We start from the raw sequence: 14,112 nt of genomic DNA, 5'->3' as shown, positions 1-14,112 counted from the left end.
TGGCTAATAAAGTTGGAGTTTGTGATAGAAGTGTGTTTACGGTGATAAAGGAATACAAAACGAATCATCAATTCGCTGGACCAAAAGTATATCTGACCCGGAAAAAGAAGTTTGACAAAATTGATGATTTTGACAAAAATGCCAAAATTAGAAGACTGGTTCATAATTTTTTTATGAGCAACGAAATACCCACCGTTGATAAGGTTTTAAAGAAGGTGAACTATGACCCTGATTTGCCAAATTTTTCGAAAACCACATTTTACCGAATATTGAAAAACTTAATTTTCAATACAAACGTAGGGGAAGAAACGCTCTTTTACTAGATAGAGACGACATTGTGATGTGGCGAAGAGAATATCTTCAAAAGATGAGAGCTTATAGGCTTTACGTTTTGTTCTGATGACATATTTATAGTACCTACATATGCATTCCCCAAAATTTTCAGATTTAGATAATTTAACAGTGAGTCACGACATATTAATAATTATATATATATATATATATATATATATATATATATATATATATATATATATATATATATATATATGTATATATATTATTTCAACATAATTGAGTAATGAGTATTTTTTTGTTATTATTATTATGAAACTTTTTAGAATTGTATAAACAACTAAGTATAGTAAAAATTAGAAATAAAAAAATTTTTTGCAGGCACTCTGTACATAAAATTGTTGAAAAAAAAATAAATTCTTGGGTTTTTCGCACTGTATAAATGGTTCCTATTATCGAATATCGACTAAAACAATCAGGTTCTTTGTCGAGCACTTCTGCAAAATTAAAATATAAATTTCGTATTTTATAAGATAATATAATATTCTGACTAAACAAAAAGATAATCCCAAATGCGGCCCTGTTGCAGGCCTACACGTGGTAATGTTTACATCTTCCTGTATCGGTTAATGAATTTTACTACAGTATATCAAATTTATCAAGGTAGACATGGGATCCTTAATACGTTTTAAAAAAATACGCAAATTATTTATACCTAGTAAAGAACCGGTTTTTTAAAACAAACTTATTGCATTAATTATTATTTGCCTATTATTTTTACTCAGTTCTGTGGTGTTTTTGTTTATAGCGACACAGTTAAACATTAATCGAACGTACGTATTTCTAATTTAAATTGTTTTAAAGAATATTAAATAATTTATGGAAGTGGTAATTATTTGATGAAAATATACAGTGAGCACATAAAGGTTGGAATAAATTCGTTAAACGCTTGATTTGGCCATAAGGTAAAAACAGCTCAGATACTTATGTTGCATAATCGTTAATTCAAGAATTAAAAGATATTTAACTCATATCCAAACCTAATTTATAAAAATATAAATAGAACAAGGTTTATTTAATAAACCTACAAACTATTAAATGGATTCCTTAAATTGCAAACAATACTACTCTCTTTTAATTAATTGATGGATTCGACCGTTACTTGATGGAAATTCATTTTATGTAACAATAAAACACTGAAAACTTTGTTTTCAAAACTTCCACAAAATTTATTTTAAACTCTTATGAGTACAGCTGTTTCGGCTGATTCGGCTGTTTCGGCCTTTCTCAAGTGATGTATTTTTGGCATGCGTTTACACTTTATAGTCTCTAACGAAATAAGTTGAGGAGGGGAGAACTGTTTGTCTCAAGTTGGTCAATCAGAATTATGTCTGTGTTTTTTAATTTGTTGATTTCCATAGATTCTAACAAAGATAGCTTAAGGCCTTTATTTTGAATGTGGAGGATTTTAAATTCGTCATTAAAAGAATGATTATGATCTAGAAGGTTAGGTGCGTATGTAGGATCTGTTTTTTCTATTATTAGAAGCCCTTTTATGTTCTGCTATTCGTTTATTAAAATTTCTACCAGTTTGACCGATGTAAGTTTTTGGGCAGTCGCCACATTTAAGTTTGTACACACCACTGTGTAAGTATTTTTTATTTTGGCTCTTGTTGTTTTTAATATATTTGCCTAGGTTATTTGTTCTAAAAGCTAGTTTTATTCCTTTTTTTATGTGTTTGGCTATTTTTGTTGATATTTTGTCTGTATATGTAATCGAACAGAACGTACTGGGTTTTTTCTTTAGTGGTGGAAATACTAATTTCAGGGCTTTCTTGTGTAGTTTTTGATTTAACATTTTATTAATTGTTTGTTCGTTGTATCCATTGTTTACTGCTATTTGCTTAATAATATTTAATTCTGTCTCAAAATTGTATTTTGACATCGGAATTTCTGTTAATCTATGTAACATACTATGATAGGCTGCCAGTTTATGTTGTGTGGGATGGGATGATGAATTGTGAATAGTCGTGTCAGTATGGGTAGGTTTATAAAATATGGAGAAGTCATGTTTGTTTTTAAGTCTGATAATTTTTAAATCTAAAAAATTTATGGACTGATTTTGTTCTGTTTCTATTGTAAATTCAATATGACTATGAAGTGAATTAATATACGAAAAAATTGGTCGAGTTGCCTGTTAGTTCCTGTGAAACATACCAGTACGTCGTCTACGTATCTCCACCAATATAAAAACTGTTTGAATATGAGATGTTTTGAAATCTTTGTCTCTAGATGATCCATAAAAATATCTGATAGTAATGGGCTTAGAGGATTGCCCGTTATACGTCCTGCACTGTTATTTGTATACATTTCATTATTAAATTCAAAGTAGTATTGGTTTATGCAAACTTCAAGAAGATGTAAAATTTCAGATGTAATAAATGGATTTGTACTATTTTGGTCCAAAAGGTTTTTACTAAAATAAAAGTTTCTGTAGGAGGGATACTGGAAAAAAGATTTTTTGCGTCAAATGAAATTAATCTGGAGTTGTTAGGTAACTGAAAATGTTGTATTTAATTAACTAGTTCTATTGTATTGTTTATGGTAAATTTAGGTGTTCTAAAATAATCTCTAAAAGTTTTTTTTAAAGATTTTATGACGGAGCTGTATAAAAAGAAACTACAGGTCTTATTGGGTGATCCGGTTTATGTAGTTTAATGAAAGAATATAATTTAGGAGGCTGTGGGTTCATGATATTGAGCTATTTCTGTTCTATTGGATTTACTATTGATTTTGAATTTTCTAACGCTAGCTTAATTTGTTTTTGATACTTTTCTGTCGGATCTTTGTGTAACGTTTCAATATTTTGATTATTTAAAAATTCTATTGTTTTGTTATTATATTCTATTTTATCTATAGCAATATTAGTGTTACCTTTGTCTGCTTTTGTAAACACTATATTATTTTCCATTGATTTATTCTTAATTGAAATGGCTGTTTTATTCTCTTTGTAAGAGGAATTTTTGGTTTCACTACACACATCTGTAATAGATTTTGCAATTATACTTTTTTCGATATTGTTAGCAGTTTTGTTTAATGCTACTTCACATTCTACACCTAAATATTCTAAAGTTTTCTGATTATTGTGTTGGGAAGTTTTGAAAACAAAGTTTTCAGTGTTTTATTGTTAAATACTACTATCCAAAATTAATGCACCACCTAGATTGGACCATAATTTTAAAACTATATTTCTTCTAAAACCTTATTTGGATTTCGATGATTTATTTTTCACATTGTAGGTATATTTCTAGTTAATGACCATATTAATGTTTTTTGAGAAATGTCAACGTACCTTTATAGATGGTGTAAAAATAAAGTTGTGTTTTTTCGTCTAATTTTGCAACACCCTGTGAAATGTATTAAAAACAAACGCTACATCAAACATCACGAGATCTCTATTATCAAAAAATAAAAGTATATTCAAAGCATTACGTGATTTTTTACTCTCCAAAATTAACGCACCACCTCAACTCTACCATCATTTTTAAGCTATTTTTCTTGTGTATCTTTACTTAAATTTCAATATTTTTTTTGCATTGCAGACCTATTTCTCTATTAATGTTTTCTGGGAAATGTCAACGTTTCACTCATATAAGGGAGTAAAAATAAATGTAAAAATAAATTTGATTTTCATCTTGTTTTGCAACATCCTATAAAATTTGTTTAAAGCAAACGCTACATCTTATTCATATTTCGAAAGAGCTTAATTTTTTTTTTCAAAATTTTCGTAAATAAATCATCGATATCTTAATTATTAAAAAAGAAAAGTACGTTCACAGCATAATGTGATTTTATCGAATTGTAATATTCACTTATGGACGCAGTTAGTTGGCTATGAAAAATCAAACAATTTGACAGGACAGTTTTAGACTGTTTACATTAAAAAAAATTGATTTGGTATTTTGCGTATCTTAGTTAGTTGACATGGACCGTATTTCAAGAAATCTGAGCCGAGATGAATGTGTTCAGACAATTACTTTAGCTGATATAGGGTTTAGTTATCGTGAAATGGGCTTGACGTTAGGAGTATCTGACACTACCATATCATAAGTCATTCAACGTTTTTGAGAAACAAACGACCATACGAGACGGCGTGGACAAGGAAGAGAAAGACTTAAAACACCACAAGATCAGTCTATCAGGCTTCGTGCTATAAGAGAACGTTTTGTCACAATGAGACATTTACAAATATAAGTGGCAAATATTCATAATATTCAAATTAGTAGAAACACTATACAAAAGCGTCTCGCTGAACAAGATCTGCATATAAGGATACCAGTCAGAGCATCAGCTTTAAACGTAAATCATCGTAGAAGTAGATTACAATTTGCCAGAGAGCACCTTGACTAAAATTTTGATGACTGGGAGCACGTGTTGTTCACTGATGAATCGAGGTATTGCTTATATAGCTCAGATAGACGTATGAGAGTTATTCGACGGCCACCAGCGCTACGCATGGTGTAATATATGATCTATTACTTTATTCAATTGAGCATCTGTAATGGTTTGGGAAAAAATATCTCTTACAACGCGAACGGACCTTGTTGCTTTACGAAGAGGTTCCTTAACAAGTGAAAGGTATACTTATTACAGACATTTTCTCTAACCACGTAGTTGCACATGTGATCAGTGAATATTTGGACGAAGTCAGAATACAAACCATGAACTGGCCATCCTGCTGCCCTGATCTCAATACCATAAAGAATTTGTGAGATAATATTGATCGTCAACTCAAGAGCCGAGTACCACCACCTGTCTCTGTTGACGACATAGAAGTTATGGTAAAAGAAGTTTGGAATGCAATTGGGACGCAAATCTTGTTGAAAGATCACTTTAACTGAAGTATGTCGCTTTGGTGTGAGATTTGGTAGTGACCTCATAAGGTTCGGTGCAAGATTGATAGGATGGTTTTCGAGCCTTAGAGCATATTTCTGAGAGCAATTTGTGATGTTTGTCTTGACAAACAGTCTTGACTTAAAGGTACTGCATAACGGACTAATTATGGTATGTACCCAATGTGCATTCATATTGATGAAAGCAACATCCAGTCCTCGTAGACACATCGTCTCCACCACATATTTACCACCATATAATGTAAACTAAATTTAAACAAACAATTTATTTAGTGGCTCAATATATGTATACCTAGTGCACTGATGATGGAATATGGATTCTGAAAACGTTTTGTGATATAGCCCGATTGTATATATACCTTTTATAAAGGATTTTTAATAAATTTTTTTGTTATATATGGTATACAGCCAACTACAGGAACTTAGATTCCTTGTGGATGTTTTAAACGTTTATGTGCTATATTATTATTTCTATCCTTGTAGTTTTTAATATTTGAAAGTTCTTTTTATTCCACTTTTACCATAATAAAAGTTGATATAATTTCACGTATATGCATTTTATTACAAAATGTATACAATGCGACTATCAGGAATGTAACTTTTTTCTAAAATTAATGGATATTTTTTGTAAATCTCTAATAATATTTCTCAAATATAGAACCATAACATCTTTTAATAAAAGTACAACAAAAAATGGCGCATTAAATCCTAAATTTTGGCAACAAATTAAAAGTTTATTAAAAGTCCAATATCTGTTAACGCTTATTTTGCACATCTTGTTATGTAGAGATAGATGTGATCTTTTACCGACTAACCAGGAAAGTATGCTAAACTTAAGGCCAGTTGTTTTCGTTTCATGAATATATGCTTCTTTCATGTTAGCCGCCTGTCGAGATGCATACTGAGGTATTTGACATGATCTTTTTATTATTTAAAGGCACTGGCATGTGTTTTTTTTTTATTAGTGAATGTTATATGTTCTCGTTTCTTTTTCTTATGCAAAGTTTGTTCTATATCAGTAGCAATATATTTGGTTTGTATATTTAGGTTTGTTTCGACACATGGGGTGCTAAAATTTTGCTAGAAACTCAGCCAGTGGAGAAAAAGCTCACTATTAATTGTAAAAAGTACGACCTATAATAACGTTTCAATAATAAAATGTCTGCTGTTTATTATCCTGGAAAAAACTTTTCCCTTGATGAGTCAATGGTGCTATGGCGAGGACGCTTGATATTCCGACAATATATCAAGAACAAGCGTCAAAAATACGGGATAAAACTCTAAAAGTGGTTTGGTTTTAAAATTTTTAGTCTATACTGAAGCCCTGGATAATGATGGTGGAAAAGACCACACGACAAAAGTAGTTCTAGAGCTACTTTAGAAATATTTGGACCAAGGACATAGTGCGTACATAAAAAATGTATTTTTAATTCCTATGAACTAGCTAAAATATTAACAAAATAAAGTAATTACTGCACTGGAACTCTAAATGTGAGAAAGAAGCAGAATCCCAAAGAGGTTGTTGAAAAAAAAAAACTAAAAAAGGTGAGCGAATTGCTTGTTTTTCTGATAATATTTTGGTTGGTAAATGAAAAGGAAATGAACATGACGTCCTTGACGGAATTTGTTGATAGACGGAATATAGATCCAAAGAAAAACCTACTGCAATTTTTAATTATAATAAGCATATGGGGGGTGTCGATTGGCAATGCCAACTAAACTCTTACTATTGTACCCCGGTGAAAGAAAATAGTTAAGGCGATACAAGAAGTTGGGCATACATTACATACAATTGATGCTAATGAATTCGTACTTGCTACGCTCTGGCCAGAAAATCCGTAAAATGAAGCTTTACCACTGTCAATGTACAAACGAGCCCGGATTATGCGTCGCATGTTTTAATGATTACCATTAATAGTGCAACATTTTGTGTTATACATATAAACAAATTATGTAGTAATGTTATAAATTTGTGGGTTTTTTTTAGTGTTCATATAGTTTTTAAGTTTTTTGTTACTTTTTGTTTTGTTTTTAATTGTTTTTTTTTGAGTTTAAATTGTCTTTAATAAACTTTTAAAGTAGTAAAATATATATTTACACGCATGCGTGTCAGTCAGCACCGGGCAAAAAATTATACCTAGGTGCGCCTGACACGCACGCGTGACATTAAAAAAAAAATAACTAAACTCTCTATATATGGGCTTCAGTTTAGTACTAAAGCAATTATAAAGCCCAAAAAATTTAAATTTTTAGAAAAAAAATGCCGCATTCGGCAACTCCGTATCATAGAAGCCAGCAGCGAAAGTGTTAAAGAAACGAGTTATAAGCAAAAATAACAGATAAGCAATTTAGTAGAAAATATTTTTTTCGGATACGAAACATTGAAATAAATGTAATGATGATGCCTCCATTACATGTTGACGGGCATGCAGGTGTCGAATGACCGTTATAATCTACCGATTTGAGGCCACTTAAATATTTTCTCTAAAGCAATTTAAAATAAAAATTGTGTAATAATTAAATAAACACTATTGACTAATTAAAACGAAGAATGGCCAAAGAAATTAGAACATTGGCCGCCCGTCGTACATGTCCTCTAAAATTTTCCATGCATATTTGTTATTATTACATTAAATTAACATTTTTTTTAAAAGTTTTAAATTTAAAACTTTTAAGATTAACTTGTATATTAAAACTTTAATAATTAAATTCTGCCTTATATAATTTAAGATATTTAACAATATTTATCTTTTATATATAGAAAATATAAATAATTATATTACTACTCATCTTTGTTATCTTATAAATAATTAAATCAGAATTGAACCTAGTTATTTCAAAACTATAAATCTATTATTTAAGTATCTTTTATTGTAAAATCTTTAGCAATTGTAGTTTGTTTTGATGTGTTGAAATGCGTCTTTAAAATTGGAATTCTTATACTACGTAAGTTAAAATATTTGAAATATAAAAAATTAAATTTAGTTTTTCGTTCTATAAATTTGTAAACGGTACTGTTTTTATTTATTTTTAAGTTACTTGAAATCTTGATCATTAAAAATAATCCGAACTAGTGTAAAGATAATAACAGTTATAATAATTTTTTAACAATCGCTTACTTTCCAAGTCTATATTACCGCATTAATTAATAGAGGTAAAAACTATCATCATCATCATCGTCATTCTGACTTTATTATCTTACGTGGTTCATAGCCTCCTCAAGAATTTCTCTTCAGTCGTCCCGATCCATCGCCTTCCTCCGTCAAGCACGTATTTCCATATTTATTATGTCTTCATCGATGTTATCAAGGAACCTTGTTCTGGATTTTCCTATTCTTCTCTGACCAATCAATCAATCAATGGGTCTATCAAGGAACGTTTTTCTAGCTGGGTCATTTTGTTCCATCTGCATTACATGCTCTATCCACCTCAGATGTCCATCTTAATATCGGTACCTCGGAGGTAAAGGACACTATGTCCATTTTCTTACTTTTTCAGGAGAGCAGTTTTAAAATTTTTTAAATTTGTAATCAGTAAATACTCAAATGTTTCTTATATTTAACCAAGATTAATATATTATTATTATGGTGTATATAATCGTTTTTCATTCCATGAAGTGTTATATACCTGAGGTTTACCGTTCATTATTTGAAATTTTTTTAAAAATGTGTAGTTGGACATAGTGTTGTTTACCTCTAACAACTTTTTTAAATAATGTGGCATTGCATGTTAAGGTCTTTACGAAATAAACAATACAAACACATTAAACAGCCTATACTATTATTTTATTAGAGGTAAATATTATAATGTTATAATAATTAAGTAAAATTATAGACAAGTTTCAAAATTGTTAAAGATGCTTCATATCATCTTCATCTTCTTGTGGGTAATCGTTTGTGGCTACATCGCTATGTGTTAAATTTTGATAAAACGCGTGACAAACTGACGGAACACAAGGCAGTAGTGCAATTAAGTCATTATACTTTTGTTTTGTGATTGGTAATGGGATTACTAAGACTTGATTTAATTGGGCTGGAAACGTTACTTGCTGTCTTCGATACCTCATGAAGTCCACTTCGTACATATTTTGATTATTGAAATCGGTCTTATAAAAGAGCTTTCCAATGTGTTCTTGTTGGACTTGTAGGAAAACACATGTTGACAGTAGAACAGGATCTTTATTAACATTCTTTTTTTCTACTTACAAAAGGAGGATTAGGTGACAATTTCTTATCGACAAGCGGTTTGAAGTTTTTGAAATCTGCAAGTTCCATATTGTGCATTGTGTATTTACCTGATGTTTGCCTAACTAGTTGTTGCCAGTCCCATGGTGTTAAAATGGCCAAATTTTATAGTTTCTTTCTTTTTCTTTCGATTAAACCATGAACAGTGTCTGCTTCCATATGTGTGTGCCCTTTCAGTAAAAACTTTTGAGTGATCATCTTTATTTGAGTTTACGTACTCAGTATCCAAAAATAGCACATTATAATACTTACATTTTTATTTTGTCTATAGCAGTTATCGGTCCAAAGAGTGATGTTCTCTACTTGACTACCTGGAATTATATTGTCAGCCCATTTCAAAATGACGAGGCAATTTCATCTGCACCTCGGGCCACTTTCGATTCGTCCCACGTTATACATTGTACAGAAGAATCACTGGCATCATGTAATGTAAAATTTAATGTCCAAAGCTTCCCTTTTGTAGAAACTAATACAATTGTTTGTTAGTGGTGAAGGCAAACATTTTTGCAAATCACCAGATAGTACTTTCTATTTTGGTGACTCTTTAAGCTATTATAAAGTCCAATTGTTTTAAGTTATACCGAGTTTTAGATTCAATTAGGTGAGCATCATGATCAGCCTGTACACTGGTTAGTTGATTTGCAGTAAGATTATTTTTTAATTGAGCGGTGAATGTACTGCATGTATCGCAAATGTCTCTTTCGGACGGTTTAAACGACAACTTGAAGTCTTTATTAAAAATATCTGCGTACAACCACTTTTTTGCTCTGAGCTTTGGATCTACATGTCTTTCATTGCATTCATCAATATACAGTTGATACATCTTTTCTATTGTAAATTCTGTGCCCAGATAATCTCTCTTACTCCTTTCTCTGGAATAATGACTCTCGTATTTTGGAAATGATTTAATATGTTGATGTATACTATTTATAGTTTCGAGAGCAGTTTTATTGGTTGGCGTGTGTCTACCTCTTTGATCAGCTTTTATTAAACCTCCGGCTCAATTTTTTTCAACATATTTACTACTACCAAATTAGATATACAAAGTGTGTTTAAAAACATAACCTTGCACACCTTCAATAGCTGATTGCTCACTGTAAAATGGTAGTGTAGTGTATTATTTTTAGATTTGGTAGAATTTAGATCTTTTTTTCTTGATCGAAGAGTAGGTTGGATGTCGATACAGATAAGATCTGAAACGTTTGTCTCAGTCCAGTATGAGTTGAAAATTTTTTGTCTTTCATATTCTGGTAATCTTTCAGAGCATTTCATGCGACACATGCAAGGAGGCTTTAACATTTTTGCAGGCATGTCTTTGCCTCTTTTACTGAGATATTTTTTCCCACCAGCTATTTTTCGTTTGCGAACATTACAGGCCCAATTTTGTTCATTTTCTACACGTTTTTCACCTTTTTGTTTGCACTTAGTTATATTTTGTACCTTTCTTTTAACACTTTTCTCTTCTTCTAAAATAACTTCAATATGTTCATTGAAATTGCCTGCATCACTGCTTAGGGATAAATCGTCCTAAAGAAGATTTTTTTTATTGCCCCACTAATCGTAGGAGTAATAATAGCTTTCTCTTTTACCTTTGTTTTCGCTGGTTTACTTATACGTCTCATATCATTGTCGTCCGATTCTGAGCTTTCACCACTTAGAGGTTCATAGATTTTATCAATATCCGAATTGTCATTTCCAAACAAATTATTATTTTCGTCCACTTCTTTCTTATAACGAATATATTATATCAAACCAGCTAAAAGAGGGACTTGAATCGTGTTTTATTGTAATTTATAAAAATATTTTAATTCAAAAATAATGTTAAAAAATAAAAAATTTAGACATGACTTTAAATTATTATGTTTAATTTCAAATCGAGAGCTGGCATTCGTTTCTCCTAAAGTGTAGCACAAAACTGTATTGAGTTGTGGCATAATAGAATAAATAAAACACACTGGAAAAATTAAAAATTTAATTTGAAATTAATACAAAACGAATAACTTTTACAGTGAAGAAGTGTGGAATTTAAATATATATATATATATATATATATATATATATATATATATATATATATATATATTATAATTTGAAACTGCTAAAATAATAGTATTTTGTCATATCTCCATTATTAAAAAATTCTTCAAACATTTTGGACATTAACTCCACCGTCTCTCTGGTTATTAAATTTATTAGATACCGTTTTTTGTTGTTAATAATAAAAATAATATTTATCTAAACACATTTTTGAACGTTATTTTTTTATTTAGATTTAGTGCAATTCCGTTATCTGTGATGGCAACAATGAATTGTTTCACGAACCATTGTCTCCAGTCTGAACCAGAGATATGTAAGAGAGGCTCTCTTATATATCTCTAGTCTGAACACTGGTTTACATTGGGAAAAAAAGTGTACCATTTTTATATGACGGGAATAATTGTACAAGGGTACATAACACTATGTCCGGATGGTAAATGACGGTGCACACATATAGTAGAGGTAAACAACACCAAGTGCACATGGTATTGTTTACCTCTGACTGGAAGTGGACTTGGTGTTTATTAAAAAGTCGGTAACATGCCGTAAAATTGTCTCTGGACATAGTATGGTTTACCTATGTGTAGAGCCAAAAAAGTCATATTCAAAAGTGCAATAATCTAAATTTCGATAAAAATGGACATAGTGTCCTTTACCTCCGGGGTACACATATATTTTACGATATCTGGTTCCTGGTATATTCTATAAAGTTCGAAGTTGTATCGTCTTCTCCACACTCGATTGTCATTCAATGCTACATAGGTTCGCCTTAGTACTTTTCTGTCGGAACATCCTAAAATGTTTTCATTACTTTTTGTTAGAGTCCAGGTCTCTGAACCAAATGTTAGAACTGGGCGTATTATTGTTTTGTAGAATTTTATTTTTGTATTTGAGGCATGTCATATCAAAAATTTCCCTCTTTCTAAATTTCGGATCAAAGTTGTAATTTAAGTCGACAACTCTATATTTACAATTTTACAGTCGCTGTCGGATACTGAAAAGACAAACTTGACAAAAACAACACGTTTTGTTATACATGGATGGAAGATGAGCACAAAAATGGCTCGAATGAAATTGCGTTTGCTTTGTACCATCGACTAATACATACAAAGTTTCAAGGAAAAAAGACCAGAACAGAAAGGGTCAGTACAAGAATCTAACGGTTATTGCTGCATGTTTATTCTGGTTCCTCCATAAAGCACATCAAAATATTGAAACGATTAAGCTTGTGTTCCTTGTAACAGGACATATGCCACCTGATAGAGTTTTTGGAAATATAGAGCAAAAAATCAGAAGTCGTGAAAATATTGTAAATCCAGATCAGTACAAAAAAATTATAGCCGAATATGGAACATCATAAAAATTGGAAGCGATTGTGTGGTGTTCGTTTTTAAGAAAGCTGCAGACAAAGTTATAAAATCCACAAGTTCGATACATTTTAAAATCAGTGACTGCAAAAGGTTTTATACACGGAATAGTTGCAAATCTAACAAGAAACTAGTAAAAAGGGACACCTTGTTTGACACGATATAAATAAATATAAATTAGTCACAAAAAAGAATAGAAATTTGGTATAATACCACAGTATATACAAGTAAAACAAGGAAAAGCAGTTGATGTTGGACAATTGTTAGAAAAACACTAGGACTTAAACTGGAAGAGTATTGAAGAATTAAGCTATATTAAACACGTTTTAGAACGTTTTATAACGAGACAACTTTGGAAAACATCCACCTGAAGACGACGATTTATGTCAAACTATACAAGATTTACCAGAATATATCGATTAAATTTAGTTCATAAATGGTTTGTTCACTTTCAACAACAATAAATCATAATTTAAATTTAACGGTAATAATTAGTCCTTATTTTCACTCATAAACGAATATTTTAAATTATCTGGTACAAAGTCAACAATCTCCATATGCTACTTCTTCTTAAAGTGCCCTCTCCATTACTGAAGGTTGGCTGTAACTACAGAAAATTGTTCTCTATCTTGAGCTGTTCTTGGTATCGAATGTGTGTCCATGCCTGTCCAGTCTCTTACATGTTTCAGCCAGGAGTATTTTCTTCTTCCTGGACCTCTTCTTTCTTCCACTTTTCCTTCCATTATCAGTCGTAGAAAGATGTATTTTTCTCCTATGTAAATATGTCCTAGATAACTCGTTTTACTGGTTTTTACAATATTTAGGAGTTCTCTCTCAGTCCCAATTCTTCTCAGTACCTTGGCACGTGCTCTGTCCAAGAGATCTTTAGCATCCTTCGAAATACCCACATCTCAAAGGCTTCTACACGTCTTATACTTGTGATTTCGAGAGTCCATGTTTACACTCCATATAGCAATATGGAATAAATGAATGTTTTTACAAATTGGTATCGGACATTCAACAATAAGATAGAGTTTGTTAGAATTTTTTTTATTCTTTGAAAAGCGGACCTAGCATACTCTATACGAGCACGTATTTTAACTTCGTAGTCAAGATCGTTTGTTATCCAGTAACCAAGATACTAGAATTTTTGTACGGGTTCTATCTGTTAGGGTAGATACGAATATTAGTGTCGGTATTTGGTGCACTTCGTTACTTTATTGGCCATTACTTTTGTTTTATTTGTGTTTATATTCA

General features: G+C 30.9%; 1 protein-coding gene across 6 annotated transcripts in view; it reads left to right on the top strand.

Moving 5' to 3' along the window:
- The first annotated feature begins 1,042 nt into the window (after window positions 1-1,042).
- LOC140441211 (cytochrome P450 4d2-like) overlaps window positions 1,043-14,112 on the top strand; it is a 48,073-nt gene continuing 35,003 nt past the window's right edge. For 2 of the 6 annotated variants that reach the window (XM_072531792.1, XM_072531789.1), the window contains exon 1: window positions 1,121-1,259. The gene's annotated coding sequence lies outside the window, so the exon portion shown is untranslated. Of the gene's footprint in view, window positions 1,260-8,015; window positions 8,154-14,112 lie in introns of those variants that run through there. The other 4 variants (XM_072531791.1, XM_072531794.1, XM_072531793.1 and 1 more) reach the window with 4 other exon arrangements.

Source organism: Diabrotica undecimpunctata, chromosome 5, assembly GCF_040954645.1.
Source record: "Diabrotica undecimpunctata isolate CICGRU chromosome 5, icDiaUnde3, whole genome shotgun sequence".
Lineage (NCBI taxonomy): Eukaryota > Metazoa > Arthropoda > Insecta > Coleoptera > Chrysomelidae > Diabrotica > Diabrotica undecimpunctata.
The sequence above is the reverse complement of the archived record's forward strand: the minus strand, read 5'-3'. Positions and strand labels throughout refer to the sequence as shown.